This window comes from Pseudophryne corroboree, chromosome 2 (genome assembly GCF_028390025.1).
Source record: "Pseudophryne corroboree isolate aPseCor3 chromosome 2, aPseCor3.hap2, whole genome shotgun sequence".
Taxonomy (NCBI): domain Eukaryota; kingdom Metazoa; phylum Chordata; class Amphibia; order Anura; family Myobatrachidae; genus Pseudophryne; species Pseudophryne corroboree.
Window position 1 is genome coordinate 233,267,067 of NC_086445.1, and position 6,916 is coordinate 233,273,982.

Genomic DNA, 6,916 nt, shown 5'->3' on the forward strand with positions numbered 1-6,916 from the left:
TTTGACATAGCCAAGGCACCCGTAGCCACAGGCACCACAATGGGTTGGTTTATGTGAAATGAAGAAACCACCTTCGGCAGAAATTGTTGACGAGTTCTCAATTCCGCTCTATCCTCATGGAAATCAAATAGGGGCTCTTGTAAGACAAAGCCGCCAACTCCGACACCCGTCTTGCGGACGCCAAGGGCAAAAGCATGACCACTTTCCAAGTGAGAAATTTCAACTCAACCTTTCGCAAAGGTTCAAACCAGTGAGACATAAGAAATTGTAACACCACGTCAAGATCCCACGGTGCTATGGGTGGCACAAACGGAGGATGGATGTGCAGCACTCCCTTCACGAAAGTCTGAACCTCCGGAAGGGCGGCCAATTCTTTTTGAAAGAAAATAGATAAAGCCGAAATCTGCACTTTAATGGAACCTAATTTCAGGCCTGCATCCACACCTGCCTGCAAAAAATGGAGGAAACGACCCAGCTGAAACTCCTCTGTAGGAGCTTTCTGGGCTTCACACCAAGACACATACTTTCTCCAAATACGGTGATAATGCTTCGCCGTGACCTCCTTCCTAGCCTTAAGGAGAGGGGGGTGACTTCCCGAGGAATACCCTTTCGAGCTAGAATTTGGCGTTCAACCTCCACGTCGTCAAACGCAGCCGCAGTAAGTCCTTGAAGACGCATGGCCCCTGCAGTAACAGATCCTCTCTGAGAGGAAGAGGCCAGGGATCTTCTATGAGCAATTCCTGAAGATCCGGATACCAAGCCCTCCGTGGCCAATCTGGGACGATGAGTACCGCCTGAACCCTTATTCTTCTTATGATCTTCAACACTTTTGGAATGTGTGGAAGTGGAGGGAACACATATACCGACTGAAACACCCACGGAGTTACCAGGGCGTCCACTGCACTGGCTTGAGGGTCCCTTGACCTGGAACAATACCTCGGAAGCTTCTTGTTGAGGCGAGACGCCATCATGTCTATTTGAGGAATTCCCCAACGACCTGTCACTTCTGCAAAAACCTCTTGATGAAGACCCCACTCTCCTGGATGGAGATCGTGTCTGCTGAGGAAGTCTGCTTCCCAGTTGTCGACGCCCGGAAGGAAGACCGCCGACAGAGCGCTCACATGCTTTTCCGCCCAGCGGAGAACTTTTGTGGCCTCCGCCATCGCCGCTCTGCTCTTTGTTCCGGCCTGGCGGTTTACGTACGCCACTGCTGTTACGTTGTCCGACTGAAGCAGGACAGGTAGACCTCGAAAAAAGTGTTCCGCTCGCAGAAGGTCGTTGTAAATGGCCCTTAATTCCAGAACGTTTATGTGGAGACAAGTTTCCTGGCTTGACCATTTTCCCTGGAAACTTCTTCCTTGTGTGACTGCTCCCCAGCCTCGGAGACTTGCATCCGTGGTCATCAGGACCCAATCCTGGATCCCGAACCTGCGTCCCTCTAGGAGGTGAGAACTTTAAAGCCACCACAGGAGAGATATCTGGTCCTGGGAGATAGACTTATTTTCCGGCGCATGTGCAGGTGAGACCCGGACCATTTGTCCAGCAGGTCCCAATGAAACACCCGAGCATGAAACCTGCCAAACGGAACGGCTTCGTAAGCCGCAACCATCTTCCCGAGCACTCGAGTGCAATGATGAATCAACACTCTTGCCGGTTTCAGGATCTCCTTGACCATGGTCTGGATTTCCAGAGCTTTTTCCGCTGGAAGAAACACTCTCTGCAATTCCGTGTCCAGGATCATGCCCAAGAAAGGCAGCCGAGTTGTCGGAATCAACTGTGACTTTGGCAAATTTAGAATCCAACCATGATGTTGCAGAACCGTCAGGGAGAGTTCCACGTTTCTTAGCAACTGCTCCTTTGATCTCGCCTTTATCAGGAGATCGTCCAAGTACAGGATAATTGTGACACCCTGCTTACGTAGGAGTACCAACATTTCCGCCATCACTTTGGTGAAGACCCTCGGGGCCGTGGAAAGACCAAACGGCAACGTCTGAAATTGGTAATGACAATCCTGCACCGCAAACCTCAGGAAAGCTTGATGTGGAGGATATATTGGGACATGTAAGAAGGCATCTTTTATGTCGACCGACGCCATAAAATCCCCCCCTTCTAGACTGGAGATCACTGCTCGAAGAGATTCCATCTTGAACTTGAAAGTTTTCAAATACAGATTGAGGGATTTTAGGTTCAGGATCGGTCTGACCGAGCCGTCCGGCTTTGGTACGACAAAGAGGCTCGAATAAAACCCTTCTCCCCATTGAGACGGGGGTACCGGGACAATGACACTCTGTTGACACAGCTTTTGTATCGCAGCACTCACTACTTCCCTTTCTGGGATAGAAACTGGCAAAAAATCGGTGGGGTGGGGCATCTCCTGAAACTCCAGTTTGTACCCTTGGGATACTATGTCTAACACCCAAGGATCTAGGCCTGAGTGAAACCAGACCTGACTGAAGAGTCGGAGACGCGCCCCCTCCGGTACGGACTCCCGTAGGGGAGCCCCAGCGTCATGCGGTGGACTTGGCAGAGGCCGGGGAGGACTTCTGATCCTGGGAGCCTGGCACTGCAGGCGACCGTTTTCCCCTACCTCTACCTTTAGAGGCAATCTTCCTTTTTTGTATTTATTAGGCCGAAAGGACTGCATCTAATAATGGGGCGCCTTTTTCTGTTGTGCTGGAACATAAGGGAGAAAAGATGACTTACCCGCTGTAGCGGTAGACACCAGGTCAGCGAGGCCGTCACCAAACAAGAAACTACCTTTATATGGGAGAGCTTCCATAGCTTTCTTGGAGTCGGCATCAGCATTCCATTGATGAATCCACAGCGCTCTCCTGGCCGAGAGTGCCATGGCATTGGCCCTTGATCCCAAGAGACCAAAATCCCTCACCGCATCCTTTAGGTAAGCTGCAGCATCCCTTATATAACCGAGAGTCAAAAGAATGTTATCCCTATCCAGGGTATCCATGTCAGATGCCAAATTATCCGCCCACTTAGCAATAGTACTACTCACCCATGCCGACCCCACGGCGGGTCTGAGGAGTGCACCCGTAGTGACATAAATGGCCTTTAATGTCGTTTCCTGCTTACGATCTGCAGGGTCCTTGAGGGCAGCAGTGTCGGGAGACGGAAGCCCCACCTTCTTGGACAGCCGTGACAGAGCCTTGACCACATTGGGAGATGACTCCCATTTTCCCCTGTCGTCAGAGGGGAAAGGATATGCCATAAAAATTATCTTGGGAACCTGCCACCTTTTATCAGGAGATTCCCAAGCCTTTTCACAAAGAGCGTTCAGTTCATGAGAGGGGGGAAACGTCACCTTAGGCTTCTTTCCCTTATACAAACAAACCCTTGTATCAGGAACAGCAGGTACTTCAGAAATATGTAAAACATCTTTAATAGCCACAATCATGTACTGAATACTCTTAACCAATTTTGGATGTAAACTGGCCTCACTATAGTCGACACTGGATTCAGAGTCCGTGTCGGTATCCGAATCCGCTATTTGGGTAAATGAACGCTTTTGTGACCCTGAGTGGGCCTGTACCTGAGACAAGGCATCCTCCATGGATTTCCTCCACGTTTGTGTCTGAGAATCAGATTTATCCAGCCTTTTAGTCAATAACGCCACATTTGCATTCAATGTACCCAACATATTCACCCAATCAGCAGTCGGCGGTGCCGACAGAGTCACTTCCAAATCCTTCTCTGCGCCCCCAGCAACTTCCTCCGGGGAGGAGCACTCAGCCTCAGACATGTCGACACACCGTACCGACACACACACACACACACACACACACACACACACACACTGGCTATAGGGGACAGACCCACAGGGAAGCCTGTTAGAGAAACACAGAGGGAGTTTACCAGCTCACACCCCAGCGCCTATTTCAATACTGAGAAAGAAAATCAGATGTCTGCGCTGCTATAATAGCACCAAATTACTGCTCCCTGTTACTTGATCAGGAGAGTGGAGGATCCGGGCCAACGTCTCTGCAGTCTATGAAGAGATAATGGCGCTGGTAAGCTGTGAGGGCTAAGCCACACCCCCATCTCGGCGCGCTGTAGTCCCGCTCAATTTTGAATCTTTATACTGGCGGGGGCTTATATTTAGTGCCTAGGCACTTATAATATATCTCTTTAGCCAGTGTTAACCTTCAGTAACATGCTGCCCAGGGCGCCCCCCCTGCGCCCTGCACCCTGCAAGGGCCGTTGGAAGTATGTGTGGGAGCATGGCGCGCAGTGCGACTGCTGCGCTGTACCTCGTTACCGAAGTCTTCTGCCGTCACTGAAGTCTTGTGTTCTTCTATATACTCACCCGGCTTCTTTCTTCTGGCTTCCGTGAGGGGGTTGACAGCGCGGCTCCGGGAACAAGCAGCTAGGCGCATCAAGTGATCAAACCCTCTGGAGCTAATGGTGTCCAGTAACCTAAGAAGCAGAGCCTTTAACTCAGAAGAAGTAGGTCTGCTTCTCTACCCTCACTCCCACGAAGCAGGGAGCCTGTAGCCAGCAGGTCTCCCTGAAAATAAAAAACCTAACATAAAGTCTTTTCAGAGAAACTCAGTAGAGCTCCCCTAGTGTGTGTCCAGTCTCTCTGGGAACAGAATCTAACTGAGGTCTGGATGAGGGGCATAGAGGGAGGAGCCAGTTCACCCATTCAAAGTCTTATAGTGTGCCCATGTCTCCTATGGATCCCGTCTATACCCCATGGTCCTTTTGGAGTCCCCAGCATCCTCTAGGACGTAAGAGAAATGGGGACTCTGCTGTAATGTGTAAAATGGGGACTCTGTCTGTCGTAATGTGTAAAAAGAGGGACACTGTCTGCCGTACTGTATAAAAAGAGGGACACTGTCTGCCGTACTGTGCAAAAAAGAGGGACACTGCCGTACTGTGTAAAATGGGGACTCTGCTGTAATGTGTAAAATGGGGACTCTGTCGTAATGTGTAAAAAGAAGGACAGTCTGCCGTACTGTATAAAAAGAGGGACACTGTCTGCCGTACTGTTTAAAAAAGAGGGACACTGTCTGCCGTACTGTGTAAAATGGGGACTCTGTCTGTTTTAATGTGTAAAAAGAGGGACACGGTCTGCCGTACTGTATAAAAAGAGGGACACTGTCTGCCGTACTGTGTAAAAAAGAGGGACACTGTCTGCCGAACTGTGTAAAAAAGAGGGACACTGTCTGCCGTACTGTGTAAAATAGGGCTCTACCTGGTGTAGTGGCGCTACTGTTCGGCGTAATTTGAATAATGGAGACTACTGTGCAGCGTAATATGAACTGGTATTATTTTGTGGCCACACCCCTTCACCATGAAGCCACACCCCTATAGTTTTGAAGCACGCCTACGGCGTGCACTGCCTCTGTTGTGGAAGGGAGAGGGCGCCAATGCTGTTTCTTGCACACAGCGCTAACATGTCTAGTTACGGCACTGCCTTATAGTAATGCCCAGTATACATTATGCCACATACTGCAATGGCCCTTAGACATTATTCCACGCACAATAATGCACATGACACAATATGCACACACCATAATGCCCCCGACACATTATGCCACACACCGTAATGCCTGTGACACATTATGCCACACACCGTAATGCCTGTGACACATTATGCCACACACCGTAATGCCTGTGACACATGACGACAGGAATCGCAATGCCAGTTATACATTATGCTACACACTGCAATGCCCCTGATACATTATAGCACATACAATGTCTGTGACACATTATGCCACGCACCGTAATGCCTGTGCCTGCCAAAAAGGGTGTGTGGCTTCATTGAAATGGGCGTGGCTTTGCATAAAGGGGCGTGGTATTGCAGGAAAAGACTTCCTTATACCCCCAGTTTTGCAACCTGCACGCCCAGACGTTAGCCACCACTGGAAAGAAAAATAATCCTGATTCATGCCCCTTACATTATTTGTCATTTTTCCTCCTTATAGTAATGCCCAGTATACATTATGCCACATACTGCAATGGCCCTTAGACATTATTCCACGCACAATAATGCACATGACACAATGGCCCTCATTCCGAGTTGATCGCTCGCAAGGCGAATTTAGCAGAGTTGCTCAGGCTAAGCCTACGCCTACTGGGAGTGTATCTTAGCTTCTTAAAATTGCGACCGATGTATTCGCAATATAGCGATTACAAACTACTTAGCAGTTTCAGAGTAGCTTCAGACTTACTCGGCATCTGCGATCAGTTCAGTGCTTGTCGTTCCTGGTTTGACGTCATAAACACACCCAGCGTTCGCCCAGACACTCCCCCGTTTCTCCGGCCACTCCTGCGTTTTTTCCGGAAACGGTAGCGTTTTTATCCACACGCCCCGAAAACGCCGTGTTTCCGCCCAGTAACACCCATTTCCTGTCAATCACACTACGATCGCCGGAGCGAAGAAAAAGCCATGAGTAAAAATACTATCTTCATTGTAAAATTACTTGGCGCAGTCGCAGTGCGATTATTGCGCATGCGTACTAAGCGGAATTTCACTGCGATGCGATGAAAATTACCGAGCGAATGACTCGGAATGAGGGCCAATATGCACACATCATAATGCCCCCGACACATTATGCCACACACCGTAATGCCTGTGACACATTATGCCACACACCGTAATGCCTGTGACACATTATGCCACACACCGTAATGCCTGTGACACATGACGACAGGAATCGCAATGCCAGTTATACATTATGCTACACACTGCAATGCCCCTGATACATTATAGCACATACAATGTCTGTGACACATTATGCCACGCACCGTAATGCCTGTGCCTGCCAAAAAGGGTGTGTGGCTTCATTGAAATGGGTGTGGCTTTGCATAAAGGGGCGTGGTATTGCAGGAAAAGACTTCCTTATACCCCCAGTTTTGCAACCTGCACGCCCAGACGTTAGCCACCACTGGAAAG